Source organism: Pithys albifrons, chromosome 3 (genome assembly GCF_047495875.1).
Source record: "Pithys albifrons albifrons isolate INPA30051 chromosome 3, PitAlb_v1, whole genome shotgun sequence".
Classification (NCBI taxonomy): Eukaryota; Metazoa; Chordata; class Aves; order Passeriformes; family Thamnophilidae; genus Pithys; species Pithys albifrons.
Genome location: NC_092460.1, coordinates 23,256,519 through 23,274,953, shown reverse-complemented (window position 1 = coordinate 23,274,953; position 18,435 = coordinate 23,256,519).

Sequence of the window (18,435 nt, the reverse complement as noted above, 5' to 3'; positions counted from 1 at the left end):
CCCCCTGTTACTACCAGGGCACTGCACAGCTACTCTTGCATTTTTCTCTGAATAGAGCCTTGTTTGCTTCAGTGAAGATGTTTCTTCTACAGCGAATTTTTGAACACTCAAACTTCAGGATCTTAATCCATCATATTTCTCCCTGCAGAAGGCTCAAGGCTTACCCCATTTTCATCTCTTCAAATATATTGTGAGGCTTGAGTTTGAACTCATGCTAAATTACTGCTAATTGACCTCAGCTCATTTAGGCCTTTGCAAACACTAACTAGGCAATCCACAAGTGCAAGTATTTATCACAGAATCCCAGAACAGTTTGGGTTTCAAGGGACTTCAAAGCTTCACTTGTTCCAGTCTGTGCCATCGGCAGGGACACCTCCCACCAGCTCAGGTTGCTCCAAGCCCTGTCCAACCTGGTCTTGGACACTTCCAGGGATGGGGCAGCCAAAGCTTCTCTGGGCAACCTCTGCCAGGGCCTCCCCACCCTCCCAGGGAACGATTCCTTCCCAATATCCCAACTAACCCTGCCCTCTGGCAGTAGGAAACCATTCCCACATGTCTTGTCACTACATGTTCTTGTGAACAGGCGCTCTGCAGACTTTTTGTAGTCACCTTCGGGTATTGAAAGGCTGTAATAAGGTCTCCCTGAAGCCTTCTCTTCCCCAGGTGAACCCCCCCAGCTCTCCCAGCCTGGCTCCAGAGCAGAAGGGCTCCAGCCCTGGGAGCATTACCATGGCCTCCTTTGGACTCACTGCAGCAGCTCCATGTCCTTCTGGCATTGGACCCTGGGGCTGGAGTCAGCTCTGCAAGTGGGGTCTCATGGGAGTGAAGTAGAGGTGGGCAATCCTCTTCCTTGACCTGCTCATGCTGCTTTTGATGCAACTCAGGGTTTGTAGAGCATCTGATTGGCACTTCTTTGCCACCTTTGATATGTTGTTGGGGGAGGTCTCTGGAGATCCCCAGGGACTGGCACAGCCTAGCAAAGCACATCATCTGCATTGTGAACCTCTGAGCCTTTCAGTGATTTCCCTGTTGAGATGCCTCTGCACCACGTTGTCCCACACCTCTGGAGCTGACAGACCAGAAGCCTGGGGAGGAAGGAGCAGACAAGCTGCCAGCTGGCCCTTGGGCTCTCAACAGTGCCAGTACATAAAGATATTTCCAATGGAAATACACTGAGGCAATAGTATAATAGTTTATAAAGGGTTTCAAGCCTCATACAATCACTTATGGAAATTTTAAGTCAGTATTAGAAAGGATCAACATTATTTTTCTCATTTGTTACATCCTGTGAATTTTTCTGTTGAGTCATCACTCCTTCACTATTCAGGCTCCCACTGGTAACTGTTTCACTGTCAGTTTTACACACACAAAGAACAAATTGTGGAAGTATTTAAGTTTTACAATAAAAAGTATTGGACTGTCATCTTTACTGGCTTTCCACAACTGTACCTGAAGGCTGGCCTGTTGCAACTGCTGAAGGATTTAGTTGTACACCATTACATGGATTTCATAGAATAACAGAATATCCTGAGCAGAAGGAATCCTCAAAGATCATGGAGTGCAACTCCTGGCCCTGCATAGGACACCCCAAAAATCCCACCCTGCAGATCCCTCAAATTCCTCCAGCATGAGAAAGCCAAGTGACCTCAGCCATTCCTTTTAAGACTTCCCCTTATTTCTGAGCAAAACTCTTGTATCCTCATCGTTCTTTGGGTCAAAACAGCAGCTCTTGAGTTTTTAAAGAGCACAGTAAACAAGAGATGTGTTTTCTTAATGTAAAGATGCTGATAAGACATTCATTTGAGAAAGCTTTAGAAGTTATAAACTGTATGTTCTCATTTGTAGAGGCATGTAGAATTAAAAGACCAATTCCTAATCATTGAGCATAAAAACATACATGTCTTGAGGACACTATACAGACCTGTTGGTGTGTTTAAACCTGGAGTCATGTAGTAATTCCTCAGTTGCAACTGTGAGAATGACATTTTTTCTGAGCAGCACTTCTCAATCCCAAAACATACTCTAAAGGTGTTTGGTGTAATGAGTTAAGGACTTCATAGCATATCATGCCTTTAAGAGACTAAAGAGATTGAACATTGTTTGGTGGGGACAAGTCTTGCAGTTCCTGGTTAGAGGGAGTTTAGCTGGAGGTGTGGAACTCCCTTCAGGTGACTGATGGGCAAGAATGCTGCCAGGAGAGGAGCCCCAGGCCCTGCAGATGTAGATGTGTCGCCTGAGAGCTGTCAAGCTCAGGAAAGCAGGAGCAGCCTTTGTTACAAAGGGAAGAGGTTCTGCTGAAGCAGCTGCAGCTCCCAGTGGCCCCAGTGGCAGCTGGGGAGGGAGCACAGCACTGCTGAGGGTTGTGCAAACTCTGCAATGGCTCTGCAGCAGGAGTGATGGGGTTGCAGGTGCCTGAGCTCCACCAGGAAATCAGTCTCTTCACTCCACCCCTCCAAACTCAGCATTTCCTGGCCACTTCTGTGCTAGGGACACTCTCTAGAAGCTTCTCTAAGGGCACATTTCCCTACAGCACTCACAGAGGTGATCTACACACACCTTATGCACATGGAATGGAAACACCAACACACACCTGCAGAAACCAGACATGGGAAAAGCAGAGCAAGTTTACTATGAAGTGCAGCATTTCTGTGGGAGCTCACAGGTCCGGAGAGCTGCTACAGCAGATATCTGAATGTCCAGGGCCACCTGCACCCTGTCCAAAGGGAAAGGTGTGGTGTCATCCACTTACAGCTGTACTAATGGACATGGTTGAGTGGTGAACACAGCACTGAGTTAATGGTTGGACTTACAGGGGGTGGCATGACATGATCTTTAAGGTCCTTTCCAACCCAAACCATTCCGTGGGTCTGTGACTTGATGATCCAAACAGAATGGTTCTATGATTCTATTCTGGAACTCTAAACATGGAATCATAGACTGGTTTGGATTGGAATGGACCTTAAAGCTCATCCAGTTCCACCTCCTGCCATGGGCAGGGACATCTTCCACCAGCCCAGGTTGCTCCAAGCCCTGTCCAACTTGGTCTTGGACCCCTCTGGAAATGGGGAGTCCTTCCAGAAACTACTGGGAAAGAAAGAAAGCGGAAGGAAGAGAACAGGAATGAGAGTAGTACAGTGATATGGAATCAGACCTAGAAATTATTACAGGGGTTCAGTTCTACTGTGGAAGTATCACAGTGTTATTACTTTGCTAATTAGCCTGGCCAGGTAGAGGGCCAAGGTGTTAACACTACTGACTGGCTTTAAGAATTGGCACAAGCATAGAGTTCCCGCAGTTTAAGAGCCTGAATGTTCACACACTGCCTAATTGAAGTCCAAACGCTGCAAGCCTATGAGCATGGTATAATTACCTTAAACTGACCCTTACTTCTAAAACTGACCTTAAATTTCGTATGGATTGAAAATGATTTCTTCCTAAGCCACTGCACACACCCCATGCTCCAAGTACTGTAAGTACTGTAATGACACTCCCAAATACTTTTATCCTTTGGTTTCTCAATAATGATGATCTTTATTATTCTTGTTGGAGGGATTTTCACCTTGTTGCACCCACATTCTGCAGCGCAGGGAATAGCTGGATTGTGTTCTGCCTGTGCCTGTTGCTGCACGTCCCCAGGTCAGCAGCACACACGAGCTCCAAGCGTGCCCACATGACGTTAGCTCCAATTTTTCCCAACCTGAAGGCAAATGCCTCCTTCATCACCAGGGTGTGCCTTCATTTCAAGGCACACAGAGTTAAAACTTTGGGCTTTGCATTCAAAGTGAGTGCGTGGAGAACATAAGAAACAATTTGGTGCCACAGTTGGAGGACACATAGTATTTAACCTGCAATCAAGGCCTTTCCTCCTGCTTTCTCAGAACAGAGAGAGAAAGAAACATGGTACACTCTGACAGATATGAGAAACAAAACCAGTTCAGTTTAGCTTTCTGTTTCAAGAAGTGCATTTTTGCAGAGTCAAGTGAGGCAACACTTCACTGGAGAATAAACACGGGAATATTTTGCACGCAATTTACTTAAACTTTTCCTTATGTTGGAAGCCAACACTTCAAAATGTCTTTAGTGTTAATGATTTGAGAACCTAATGTATCCTGGCTAAATACAACTTGCTGTGGGTCTCTTCATGCACCCACTTGCCTCAAAGGCCAGACTGAGATATTTTATAGCCACCTTTCATTGCCTGTGTGCCCTCTGACACAGCTTTGTTTAGGTACAAATATCACAGGGAGTGGATCATTATGAGAGCTTTCAATTCATGCAGCAATTGTTTTACATGGTCTTCTGCTTTCTATCTTTGACATCCCTACCAAAAATCTTAGGCTGGAGGCTGAGGGATGAATTGACAAGAGATAGTGGCTATTAATAAAGCAGGAAAGAATTTGGGCAGTTGTCCAAGGGGGCAGAGCACCAGCCACAAACCCAGTCCCTCCCACGTGGGGGGGCCCAACAGGTTTTCTAGGAAGTCTGAAAAGATGACTCTGAGTTCAGGATGGTGCACAGGTGAACTGTGAAGCTGAGGTCACCCCATCTCCTCCCTGTACAACACTTCAGCTCCCTGTAGAGCTCTTCACAGCTCTGCTGCTGCCTCACATACCTGCTAAATCAGAATAAACACACTCCAGTGCTGCCCAGGCCCATCACTTGGAAGGAATGGCATTTCAAGAGGAGCCCTTTTGGCACATTGGGAAAAGAGGAGTGTGCTGGTTTAAAGGTAAACCAGCAGGAGAAATGGACCCACCACAAGAGAGATTATAAGTCAGAGTTAAAATTTAATGAAAGATATTACCATAAATACACTGACACAAAGAGAAATTGCTTTCAACTCACAAAACCTAGCAGTATAACCCAGTGTCCTGGGGCACAAACTCAAAGGGGTTTGTTAGCCCTTGTGATGAGACCCACGTGGTTCCCCCCAAGTCCAAAACAAAAGGAAGTAAGAAACCTGTTGGTGCAGGTGATGGCTGTAGTCTGGTCAAGAGTGGCAGTCGTAGTCTAGTCAAAAGCAGCACTCTCCTCCTGTCACAGTCCTATTGCTCCTCTGGATCCAACAAGTGGGGTCCTGAGATCTTCTTATGTACCCTCATCAGGGAGCACCCAGTCCCTGCCCCAGGGCGGGGACTGACACAATGGGTGATTAACTCTGAGAGTCATGGGGTATTGTTGAACTGTTGATGGCCCATTGGCAGCCACTCCACCCCAGGCTGGGTGTAAAGGTGCTAATGACTCCCTGAGCAGCTGCTGCTAATGGTCCATTGTCCTTGGGAAATGAGTAGAGGGGTTAGAATACACAGCTTTGATCAGCCCCACACAGTGATAACTGGTCCCACCTGCTGAACTAGGACAAGGAGTGAGAACAAACTGTTGAGTTTCTTGAACCACAAACATCTAGCTGTCCAAGTGCATCAGGTGGACACAGATTCACACACACCTGAATGCAGGACAGGAACTTCTGCTTTTCATTTGGAAGGGGCATTCTCATAGGATTCTTTCTGTTCAGTAAGAGTAACTTCCAAGAGTAACTCTAAATGATATTCCTATGCCTTAATTTCCATATATTAAATAAGAATAATCTGCATAATAAAATCACTGTAATCTAAACAAGTGCTGAGACACTTCGCCCAGCTCTGAACTTTGATGTGTGTCAGCAGCATCACTGCACTTACAAGCACACCAAAATATTCTTCCTTGAATAACAACCTCACAAATAACAGCCCCTCTATCTGCTGAGTTTAACAAAAGATCACCTGCTACAGGAATATCATCTTCATGAAAGGCTTCAAAGTGACATCATTTCCAACACACCTCAGAGCTCCTGAAATGTCACAGAGCACTTTAAGAAATTGCTCCCAGAGCAGATGCCACTCTGATCCAAACACTCTTAAGCTGATAACAGAATGTCTCTGGTGTTGAAACCTTTCTGCATCCTTTCATAACATTAGTTCACTATGAGTTTGTCTGCTGTTTAATTGGAAAACAATTAAGCAAGAAAACAGGCACATACTAGCCTAAAACAGAAAATTACTTGTCTTGACTTTTTGGCAGCTAAATTAAATATTATTTGACTAGAACATCTTTCAAGAACTGTATAAAGCACACAGGCTAGCCACAATTTTACATGATTTTGAGGTATAATTTATGATCCCAGCCTAATAAAATCCCCCAAACACCTCAGCGAGTGGATCCCTGGGAGACCCAGAACATCCCATGAACCTATTGTGTGTTATGAGTACTTTTAAAAGAAGCAATTGGGCCAATGCTTTCAGAATTTGTTTTAAATTTTAAAATTTCATTTTGCTGTAAAGAGGAGGTTTTCTTTTTTGTGATCCACAGGACAGGGGAACAACTGGGGATGGAAGAATTGCCATGACCGCTCTGTCAGAGCCCCAAATTCTGAACCAAAATTGAAGTCATGTAAACACTTGGAGAAAATGTATGTTGAAGGTGTCTGACCTGAGGCAAATGAGAGGAATTCAGGGAATTCCAGTTCTGTTCTGAGCTCCTTTGCTGCCTTTCTCAAGTGCTGTTCAGGGATGTTTCAGAGCTCAGTCAGACATCCTTCAAACTTCAACCACCATTTTCCCACACTACGGTGCCCCCAAAATGAAATAATAATGATAAATTCCCAATAAAAATGGGAATGTAAATGGTGGGGGGGGGAAACCAAATCCTACCAGGGAATGCCACACTAGAAGTTCAAGTATAGACATTTTGGCAGTAAATTGTCCAAATCCTAGTGGAATACAGAAAAATTTGAAGCAACTTCTTAACTCATGCACTAATGCTGTGAAGAAATCCCATGGGTATTAGAGAGCATCTTTCTCTTCAGTTTAATTTCCATTTCAAATTCAAAAGGCTTTTCTCAGCTCTCCCTTTATACTGAGTGTGGTATTTCCATCCCTGCTCATGGATTTGCATAAGTTATGTTAATAGTAGTGAGGTTGATGTTATATTCTTCATCTCAAAGTCTATAATTGATCAGGGTGTCAATAATGAGCTTTATTAAAATATTCTCCCCACCTTTTACCCTGAATTTTACTGCCACATACCTTGGGTTATACAATGAAGGCGAAATTTAAAGGCTTACGTTCAATTTTCTATATAAAGAGTTCTCTTTATTTCACAGTAGTGCAATATTTCAGTGAGGGATCCAACCCCTGAAATTACTCAGAGCTCAGGAAAAGTGCTCAAGAGATGGCTCGAACGGCAGTTTCCCCTTTCCTGAGGGATGTGGAAGCACTTCAAGTGGGACAAGGAATAGATGAGCTGAGCATCACTTATTCAGGCAGCTCTGGCACTTACAACATCCTTATCATGTCACATAAAAACTACAAGAAACCCCAAAACCAAATCCATGTTTTAAAAAATAATATGTATGAATTTTTGGTGGTTTTTAGTGACTATTTTAGTTGAATTTTTATTTCCTTTAAAAAATTTTATTTAATAATTTCATTTATCTAATTAATTTCCTATTTCATGACATAATCATTGAATCTCAAAATGGTTTGGGTTGAAAGACACCTTAAAACTCAGCTCATTCCACCCCCTTCCACCTGAAAATGAACCAGAAATAAAGATAAAATATGCCAAAATTTTGAACAACATTCCCGTGCACTTGCATAGCTTTAACAATGGAGAAATACACTTTAAAAAACCCAAAAAGCTAAAGCAAGACACCAGAATTGGTTTTTGTTTAGTCTGTAGCATTGTTTATATTTATTCCACAAAGTATTCCACATTTTTAAAGGTTTAACTGCTTAGTGTGTGGCTTTTCTGGAACCCTCGAACAAACTATGTTTTAGAAACACAAGATTGTCAAACCTGGTGAATGTTTACACCAAAACTTTTCTTCCTTTCACTCCTAAAAATGTCTCAATTTAAGATTTTCTCCCGGGCTGAAATATTCAATTCTTTCCAGACAACACTGAGGCATTTGTATGAATCACAGAATTGTAGAACATCCTGGGTTGGAAGAGATACACTTTAGGAAGAAAAAAAAATAATGCCTGAATCACACAAAAATTGCATAATTACTTTTCCACCTTTGATAAATTGTAAGTTTTGTCAAATTTTGGCTTAGAACAGACTTAAGATAAAGGCTGTTCTAGTCACTGAGAATTATTCTTTGTCACCTCCACAGAGAACTCCCATTCAAAGAACTCACTTTAAGCATTTCTTAAATTCCTTATTTAACCTCACCCTTCCACTTTTTGAAAATGAGTGAATAGGCCACTGAAATTTTTTCCTTTTATTTTTTAAAAGAATCACCAAATTTCAGGTTTTTAAGGTGAGCTGGTCCCCTTCCCATTGCACAACCTGCTTCCAGCCCCTTCTGCACCAAGGGAAAAACCTTCCTGTGACAATCAGGTACAGAAAATTACAGGGACTGATCATTTTCTAAGCCCAAACTTAAATGTCTGTTTTGTTTTGGGGAAAGGAGGATCAACAGGCTCAAGTGTTTCCAGCCTTAATATCCCTCTTGTTAATGCTAAAGAGCTCAGTGCAAATATTCTCAACATTGTTGTGTTAAAGTTTCATTTCATTAACTATATGCACATACACACAAACCAATTCTTTTTGACAGTCCTTAGTCAGAGAGCTGCATGTCAATCTAAAAATTAAATAATGGAAACCAGACATTTAGCTTAGTTTATATAACCTGCCAGTGCTCCTATCCTTCCTCTCTTTCACCTAGTGTCATTTTTCAGTGTTCCTCTCTAATTTTATTTGGAACAAAATAAAAAGATTGAGATAAAATAATTCCCAAAAGATAATTGCAAAATGATTTATGTGCAGGTGTTAAATTATTTCTGGCATTGATGTTCCCTAGAGTGCAGCATTACAAACCCAAGGTATTCAGCAGAGCCCCTACACTTGATAATCCTCAAACCATCAAAAGGCTCTGGATCTGCATCCCGAAGGCAATGTTACAGTTTGATTAAATTTTATCAGCAGTGATTCTGTTTACAGTTCACTAAGGAATGAATTTCTCTCACATTCCACTGGGTTTGCCACTCATTGTGTTTGGCTTGGAACACACTCAGCTGGAGGTTTCTGGGAGCCACCAGTTTTGCAGCTACTGCTGTTGCACCCTCCAAACACACTGAGCAGAAACCACCAGGCCCCTCTGCAGTGGCTCCTGTGGCTGAGCTCCATCATTAGCAGGATTAAAGTCCAGTCCCAGAGCCCCATCTCAGGCTGCTCTGAGCCACCCAGAGCTCAGGGGGTTCTTGAAGAGGCAATAAAACCCTTGTTCAACCCCTGCTGCCAATGTGTGTGCAGCAGGATGAAAGCACACATTACACTGTGGATGCTGCTGCAAGTGGGGCAGGGATGCTTGAGAGAGCTGGTTGGAATTAAACTCTCCTCCTTGGGAATCTGAATCTTGGGGCTTTCTGATTTGTAATTCCAACTTCATGGCTGCACAGCCCATTTTCTGTTCCTCTGCAATACAGTCCTGGGCTGTGGGATCTTTCCACAGCAGGAAAGCAGGGGACACATGGCAGCAGCTTCACTGGAAAACCATGGACCTGGCTGGAAGAGCTTCTGAAGAGCAGCTTTGTGCCTTCTTCACAGATTCCACACCAAATCACTGCAGTGTCACAGGTGTCAGGCTCTGTCCCCCCTCCTCCTTCATACTGCACTCAGCTTGATCTTCCACCATCTGCCACCGTGGATTTTATGGCATCCTGGCTACCCCTACACACACAGCTGAGAATATACCTGACAGCTCTACACATAACAATCCCAGGAGATGCTGAGCTGCAAGGGACCCACAAGGATCATCGAGTCCAACTCCTAGCCCTGCACAGACCCATCCCCAAGAGTCATCCCAGAGGATCATCCAAGTGCTCCTTCAAATATAGCTTTTCTCCATTTAGCTCAGAGGATTTGGGGGGTTAAAGGATAGAAAATGTGTTATCAGTAAGCATGGATGCACTACCAGGAGAATCCAGTTCACATGAATAATTAGCCACTCACAGCAGCAATTCTTGTAGGCAGAACCACATGAAAAAACCAACCCAAACTCCTCCTTGCCTTGGAGGGATTCTACTATTATGTGTGTAAATAATAATAACAATAATAGCACCACAAACCACCCCATCCTGTTGAGCTGGCTGCCAGCTGCACATCTCTGGCTGCTATCACATTATTTCCACTGAAGTTGCATCACTGTCCCATCACTTCCCTGCTTTTGACCACTCTAACTGCATTTATACCATGGCAAAGGACACAAGTGGCTCTGGCAATTTAAACCTTGGCACAGGAGCTTATTTCTGTTGTATCACAAGGCAGCAACAAAACCTCTGGCTGGGGGAAGGTGAGGGAAAAATGGAAAAATGGATGGTTCTTTGTATTCTTCAGTTTAGACCTTGCTCACATTTTAAGGAATACTTTCAAGCTGCTTTTTAATACAGTATCAGTTTTGGTATCAAACAAAGAATAAGAAAGAAAATGCTTAGAGAACAAAGAGAAGTGCCTTTAGCAGTAAAGGTTAAAAAAAATCAAAATATCACTATGAACATTAACTTTATTTTCAACATTCCTCACATTTTTTTTGGTGATAAATGACTTCACATGTAGCTGCCTTCGGGGTTATATCCACAGCATCGTTTCATGTTATTCTGAATAAAATTTAAGGTGGACACTAGAACAGGTTTTGCTAAAACCCAACTGGTGCATGAACACAATCTACATTTGGTTCACATAGGGAAGAAAAACAGTGAGAAGCAATTCATGAAATGCTTGTTGCAAACAAAGCTGGTATTTTCCTCTTGCCTACAAGTGCATTAGTGCAAGATTGGCCTCTCCTGCTTGGTTCAGACAAACTTCAGTAACACAAAAGGAAAAGGTGAATGGTGACGGCAGTCAGGCTACTATGGGAGGACTAGAATTTGTGAAGCAGCCCTGATTCTTTCCTGCACACAAACAAATAATGATTTCTTGTCATGAATGGGTAGCTTGAGTTACAAGAATAAGGCAGAGGGAATGGTAAGAGAATCTCATATTTCATCACAACTAATGAAAAGTACCAACTTAACGCCTGTAACATTCTCCCAGTCAGTCAATGGGGGCACAGGGCCAAGCAGTGTGGGGGACGTGTCATTAGCCCTTGTTTTATGAACTTGTTCAGCTCCACTTAATTGTTTCAGAGGTTCAGTTAGAAATTCACACCAATATTTCTTTATTTGTTTTCTTTTTCTGTGTAAACAAAGGAGTTTGGCATTGAGGAAACTTCTGAGCTTTCACCTGCAGTGCAGCAGTAGCTCAGAGTTACCCTTGTAGTAACTTTGTAGTTGTGTAGAGCTGGTGGGAGAGGACCTAAGATTGTTCATTTTATAGTACAGTATTTTATAGTATAGTATTTTTTTGGGGCAGTGAGGGCAATATGAGTCTTCTCTTTGCCCTCTGTGGGAGGGCTGAAGATTCTGCAGAGTCTTTAGGCTTGCAAAGCCCTCCCAGCCCACGGAGCCCACCCTGTGCCTGATGCCCACCTTGTCCCCCAGCCCAGATCACTGAGTGCCACGGCCAGTCCTGCCTTGGACACCTCCAGGGATGGGCACTCCACAACCTCCCTGGGCAGTCCTTTGCAATGCCTGACCATCCTTTCCATGAGGAAATTCCTCCTGATATCCAACATGTACCTCCCTTGGCACAACTTGAGGCTGTGCCCTCTGCTCCTGTCCCTGTTTCCTGGAGCAGAGCCCGAACCCACTCAGCTCCCCCCTCCTGTCAGGGAGTTACAGAGAGCCAGAAGGTCCCCCCCTGAGCCTCCTTTGCTCCAGGCTGAGCCCCTCCCAGCTCCCTCAACTGCTCCTCACCTGACTGACTCTCCAGACCCTTCACCAGCTTTGTCGCTCTTCTATTACTGAAACTCCAACCACCCTCTTCTGACTAAAATGGTGAAGTTGGTTCCTACCAAATTGGTTTTACTTCATGACCCCACTCTGGCTTACAAATGCTTAATGCTCAGTGAACAACAAAGCTGAGTGTCTCGGAGTTCCTTGCAGACAGTGGTCCTGCATATTCCCTCCTCACAGGCAGGCAGACCGTGCAACCCACAAAGTATTCCCATGAAGTACACAGGCATTCCCTTATCCTGACCCGGTCTGCACACAGGATTTCACAGCTCAGGTGAAGTGGTGCTCTGAGCCCAGGCCAGGCAACCCCCTTTGGCAGGTGGTGCTGCTTAAACCTCAAGAGTTGCCAGCACATCTGGTCCCCACAGAGGACTGATCCTGCTACCAACTCCAGGCCTGCTGCACAGCTCCAGCCTCTGTCCAGGAAGTGACCCTTCCTGCTCACTGGGTCTGTCAGTGAATCAAGCCAGCAAAGCCATGGGAGACATTCCTCAATATTCTCAAATTTGAGCAATAGCAGCACTCATTTTTACAGAAAACTGACAGAAAAACATCAACCAAAAATACATGTGAGGAACATGTAATGCACTCAGACTCATAACTTGCTGTGTAGGACTTGGAAAGAAGAGTATCAAAAGACTACTAGAGATGCACAGACTGAACTCAAGAATGAGTTGATTAAGAAACACATTGGCAATGTTAATCAAAGAGCTAGAAAAGATGTTTGTAGAAGTAAAACAACCCCTATCTCATCGAACTGCAGTGCCCAGGACCAGGCCTAACTTGGGATAGGCAAAACGTTTTCAGTGGGAGAGCAGTAGACACATAAGACAAGAACTTGAGCTTAAGCTTACAATTCCAATGTGATCTAAGCCATTTATTTCTTATTACACCTTCTTTACATACCAATGTTTATAAGTAATTATTCTTTTATGCCCTAAGGTCAAAGCTACCCCTAAGGAGAGCTGGCATACAAGCACTCATCATCACACAGGAGGTGCAATATAAAGTGTACCTGGGTTTAAACAAGGCTCCAAGACGTCTCAGTACATGTACCCCAAGGAGCACTTCTTGTTTCCTCAGGAGCTGCACAGGTTGACTTAAAAGACAGTAATGCAGAGATAGGAAAGAAAACACCTTCTAATGTCTATCAATAACTAGGAAAAACGAGCAAGAGCCACAGGTCCTCTTTTCACAGAATCCCGGGATATGCTGAGCTGGAAGGAACCCACAAGGATCATGGAGTCCAACCCTCAGCCCTGCACAGGCCCAGCCTCAAGAGTCACCCCCTGTGCCCCAGAACATCATCCAAACACTCCTGGAGCTCTGGCAGCCTTGGGGCTGTGCCCACTGCCCTGGGGAGCCTGGTCAGTGCCCACCACCCTCTGGGGGAACAACCTTTTCTAAGCTCCAACCTTGATCAGATTCTTATCAAAGCATCTTCTGTATAAATATCCCAGCATTATTTTCTCTTTGTAAAGTGGCTTTTATACCAAAACAGGGCAGGGAAGACTTAAAAGACCATGCACAGCAAACAGTAGCCAGAAGCTGAGAGTGCTGCACTTGAGTGAGCTGGAGTCACTTCATTCTTTCTCTGTACTCACAGACCTTTCCACTCTCTTCCATGCCATATACATTGCCAAATATTGCTCACAGAATTTCATGTCAAGCTGAGTCACTGTTGGGAGACACAGTCAGTGCAAGACCCTCCAAGTCAAGAACCGCTGGAATTAACCTCCTCAGTGTAATCCCAAAGTTAGAGGGCAGAATGGGCCAGTTTTTATATAAGTTAAATGTGTGGATGTACACAGTAGGTCTTCAGATGGGACTGAACTTTCCAGCAGAACTACCAATCTGATGGGTTTTGTTAGACCACAATTCAGGAGCTAAAAATTCTACAGCATAGTGAACACTTGAAAGTGCAGCACCTTGAAATGAGCCATTTCCCTGTTTGGAGAAACAAAGTCTGCATTGTGGGACAAGATGGCAAAGCTTTCTCCCTGCAGAATGTGGCACTGCAGGGGGAGTGTTCCTGCTGACAGTAGGAGAGCAAGCACAGATTGGTATCTTGTGGGTAATGGAGGGAACTGCATTCATAGCAAGAAGTTTGGGAATTCAGAAGAATAATATCCTTGGCTTACTTATTTTGTTAGTGACAAAAGGAAAAAAGGCAGAAATGGCTCTTGGAACAAAGCTCTTGGTTCTCCCCAGAAGGACCTGAGTCAGGCTGAGGTGGTTTAGAGTGAGTTATCTCAGCACACCGGAGGGACTGAGATTATGGGGATGAAAGGTACACTATTATACTGTTTATATGATCTGTCTTCTCATAATCTATATTGCATTCTGGAGGCAATTTTCTGAAAGATGATGCTGAATCATTTGCACGAATTTAGGAAGCCTGAGCTGCTCTCAGGCAGTTCAGATCACCCTGCTATTGCATGTTGGAATACAGCTGAGGGTCCATTGCTGTGCTTTACTGAAACCATATTTTTTAAGATGCCGAACACAAGCATTTACTTCTCTGGGAATGGAGCCCCTCTCAAAGGAAAATTCTTGTTCCTGGGTCATATAACAGGAGGTTTATTATCCCTTCTGCAAAGAGCCAGCAGCTCCTGGCTTTAGACTCCTAGCAGTCTGTTTTCTCATGTAAAGGCAAGCTGAGAGAAGCAAAGAGCAAACAATTTTGAATAAAAATCCCTGCTCTCTGTGTTTGTCTTTCATTTTGTATAACAAATAAAACTTCTGTTGGCTTTGTGTAATTTATTTCAGAAGCCACTGTATAAATCTTGTATTAATAAGAGATCTTTTCAGGAAAAATATATGGATTTGGAAGTCTCTCCTATTATCTACATTTTTGGAAAGATGCCTTTTGTTTTAATGCTACTACAGCTCTGCATCTTCTCTAACAAGCTCTTCTCTATAAGCATTAGACAACAGGTCCACTCATTTTCCTGTTCTGTGAAGTGCAAAATACTTCAGATATTCACAGGTGACACTTCTAGTTGAAAGAACAAACCCAAGTCAATGGCAAATTAGAAGATTGAAAAATATCTATAATCTCTTTTCATACATATTAACCTTAATAAAGGGGGAAGCAAGTCCCAACTGGCCAATAATATCCTTTAGAGAGAGCAGCTGTTTTCCATGGGCAGAAATGTACTGTCAGTGGTTACTGACAGTGCAAACAGCACCACAGCTGCCAAACAGGCCAGGTGTGGTGAGTAGGTGCAGTGGGGAGAGCAGGGTCTCTGCAGAAGGACTTCCATGGCAGTGGCAGTGCCCTGGGATGTGCTTACACCACCCAGCAGGAACCTCTGCCAGCCTATCAGGACCTGTGGGTGCTGTGCCAGCTGCCTTGGACTCCAGGTCTCAGCAGGCCATGAGGGAACCTCTGGGCTTGCTTTGGGCAAGACCTCACAGGCAGAGGGGAAATGAAGGTCAATCCTGCTCTGGAAGGAGAGGTTGGAGTTCTCGGCCTCCTAAAAAGGATGCGGCCACTCAGGCCTCTGGCTGCATAGACTGTTTGAGCCTGGAACTGCATACGATGTGAGCAGGTGAATGATTTGCTGTGTCTGGTGGCAGAGCTAAAGGAAGAGGTAGAAAGGCTCAGAAACATAAGGGAGAGTGAAAGGGAAATTGACTGGTGGAGTCACACCCTTTCGACTCCTAAGGAAGCCCAGCAGGAGGTGGTGAAGCCCAGCCCCTCCTGCCATCAGGCAGACAGAACAGACCATACGGATGGGGAGGAATGGAAACAGGTGCCTGGTCATAGAGGCAAAAACACCCCCTCTCGACCCCTTTCACCTGCCAGGGTGCCCTTAAAAAACAGGTATATGGCCCTAGACTCACAAAGTCTGATGGAGGACAGTCAGGAGGAAGATCTGTCTACAAGGTCTTCTGGTTACCCCCAGTCTACCGGACAGGTTACAACTACAGATAAGAGGAAAAAGAGAAGGGTTGTTGTAATCAGTGACTCCCTTTTGAGGGGAACTGAGGGCCCTCTATGTCGGCCAGACTCATCCCACAGGGAAGTTTGCTGCCTTCCTGGGGCCAGGGTGAGGGATATTATGAAAAGACTTGCTAAGCTTATTCAACCCTCAGACTATTACCTGCTGTTGGTTGTCCAGGTTGGAAGTGATGACATCAATAAAAGGAGTACCAGGGTAATTAAAAAAGATTTCAAGGCTCTGACCCAATCACTTCATGGGACAGGAGCACAGGTAGTAATTGCCTCAGTTCCTGTGCTAGCTGGGATGAATGAGGAGAGGTTTAGGAAAGACCAGCTTACCAATAGGTGGCTTAGGGGATGGTGCTATTGTCAAAATTTTGGGTTTTTTGATCATGGGGAAAACTCCGTGTTGCCCAGACTTGTCAAAGCAGATGGGCTTCATTTATCTAGGAAGAGAAAAAGAACTGTAGCCCATAAGTTGGCAGGGTTGGTTAGGAGGGCTTTAAACTAGGTTTGAAGGGTGAAGGGATGGCAACTGGGCTCTCCAGAAAAAAGCCTAGGGGTGTGGAGCCGAAGTTGAGAATAAAATCAATGGCCCAGTTGAAGTGCATGTACATCAATGCACGCAGTATGGGAAACAAACAAGAGGAGCTGGAAGCCATAATGCAACAGGAAAACTATGACATAGTTGCTGTCACAGAAACGTGGTGGGATGACTCACACGACTGGAGTGCTGCTATGGGGGGCTACAAGCTCTTCAGAAAGGACAGGCAGGGAAGGAGAGGTGGAGGGGTGGCTTTATATGTTAGAGTCTCTTGGCTCTGTTGAAGTTGAGGTCAGCAGTGACAAGGTTGAGTGCCTGTGGGCCAGAATCAGGGGGAAGGCCAACAAGGCTGACACCCTTGTGGGTGTCTGTTACAGACCACCCAACCAGGATGATGAAGGAAATGAATTATTCTACAAGCAGCTGGCAGATGTCTCAAAATCTCCAGCCCTTGTTCTTGTGGGTGACTTTAACCTGCCAGATATCTGCTGGGAGCTTCACACTGCAGAGAAGAGGCAGTCAAGGAGGTTCCTGGAGTGTATAGAAGACAATTTCCTTCATCAAGTGGTAAATGAGCCTGCCAGGGGAAGGCCCTGCTAGACCTACTGTTTACAAACAGAGAGGGGCTGGTAGATGATGTAGTGGTTGGGGGCCGCCTGGGGCATAGTGACCATGAAATAATAGAGTTTTCAATCCTCAGGGATGTAAGGAGAGCCACCATTAAAACCTCTACTCTGGACTTCTGGAGCGCAGATTTTGGCCTATTCAAAAAACTAATTCAGAGCATACCCTGGGAAACAACCCTTAAAGGCAAGGGGGTCCAGGAGGGATGGCCATGTTTCAAGCAGGAAATTTTGAGTGCACAGGAACAGGCTGTCCCAGTGTGCCGAAAGGCCAGCTGGGGGGGAAGAACGGCCGGCTTGGTTAAATAGGGAGATTCTGAAAGAAATCAGGGATAAAAAGAAAGTTTACAGGCTGTGGAAAAAAGGGCTGGCTACTTATGAAGAATTTATGAAGAGAGCTAGATCATGCAGAAAAAAAATTAGGGAAAGAAAAGTGCAATTTGAAGTTAATTTGGCTAATTCTGTTAGGGATAACAAAAAGTCCTTTTATAAATACATTAATAACAAAAGGAGGGGCAAGGAAAACCTCCATTCTCTCTTGAACTTGGAGGGAAATATAGTTAACAAAGATGAGGAGAAGGCTGAGGTACTTAACACCTACTTTGCCTCAGTTTTTACCAGTAAGACAGGTGGCCCTCAAGACAACTGCCCTCTGGAGCTGGTAGACAGGGAGAGGAAGCTGAATAGCCCTCCTGTATTCCAGGAGGAAATAGTTACTGACTTACTGAGCCAGCTGGATCACACAGCACCTTCAGGATGGACAAGGGATTAGTCCCAGCCAGCATGGGTTTAGAAGGGGCAGGTCCTGTCTGACCAACCTGATCTCTTTTTACGATCAGGTGACCCACCTGGTGGATGAGGGGAAGGCTGTGGATGTGTCTATCTGGACCTCAGCAAGGCCTTTGACACTGTCTCCCATAATATACTCCTGGGAAAGCTGTAGCCCATGGCTTGGACAAGTGTACCCTCTCCTGGATTAAGAGCTGGCTGGAGGGTCAGGCCCAGAGAGTGCTGGTGAACGGAGCTGCATCCAGCTGGCAGCCAGTCACTAGTGGTGTTCCCCAGGGGTCTGTGTTGGGTCCAGTCCTGTTTAACACCTTTAGTGATGATTTAGATGAGGGGATTGAGTCCATCCTCAGCAAATTTGCTGATGACACCAAGTTGGGAGGGAGTGTCGACCTGCTGGAAGGCAGGAGGGCTCTGCAGAGGGACCTGGATAGACTTGAGAGATGGGTTGATTCCAATGGGATGGAGTTCAACAAGGCCAAGTGCCGGGTCCTGCACTTTGGCCACAACAACCCCCTGCAGTGCTCCAGGCTGGGCACAGAGTGGCTGGAGAGCAGCCAGGCAGAAAGGGACCTGGGGGGACAGAGGGACAGGAAGCTCAGCATGAGCAAACAGTGTGCCCAGGTGGCCAAGAAGACCAATGGGATCCTGGCCTGT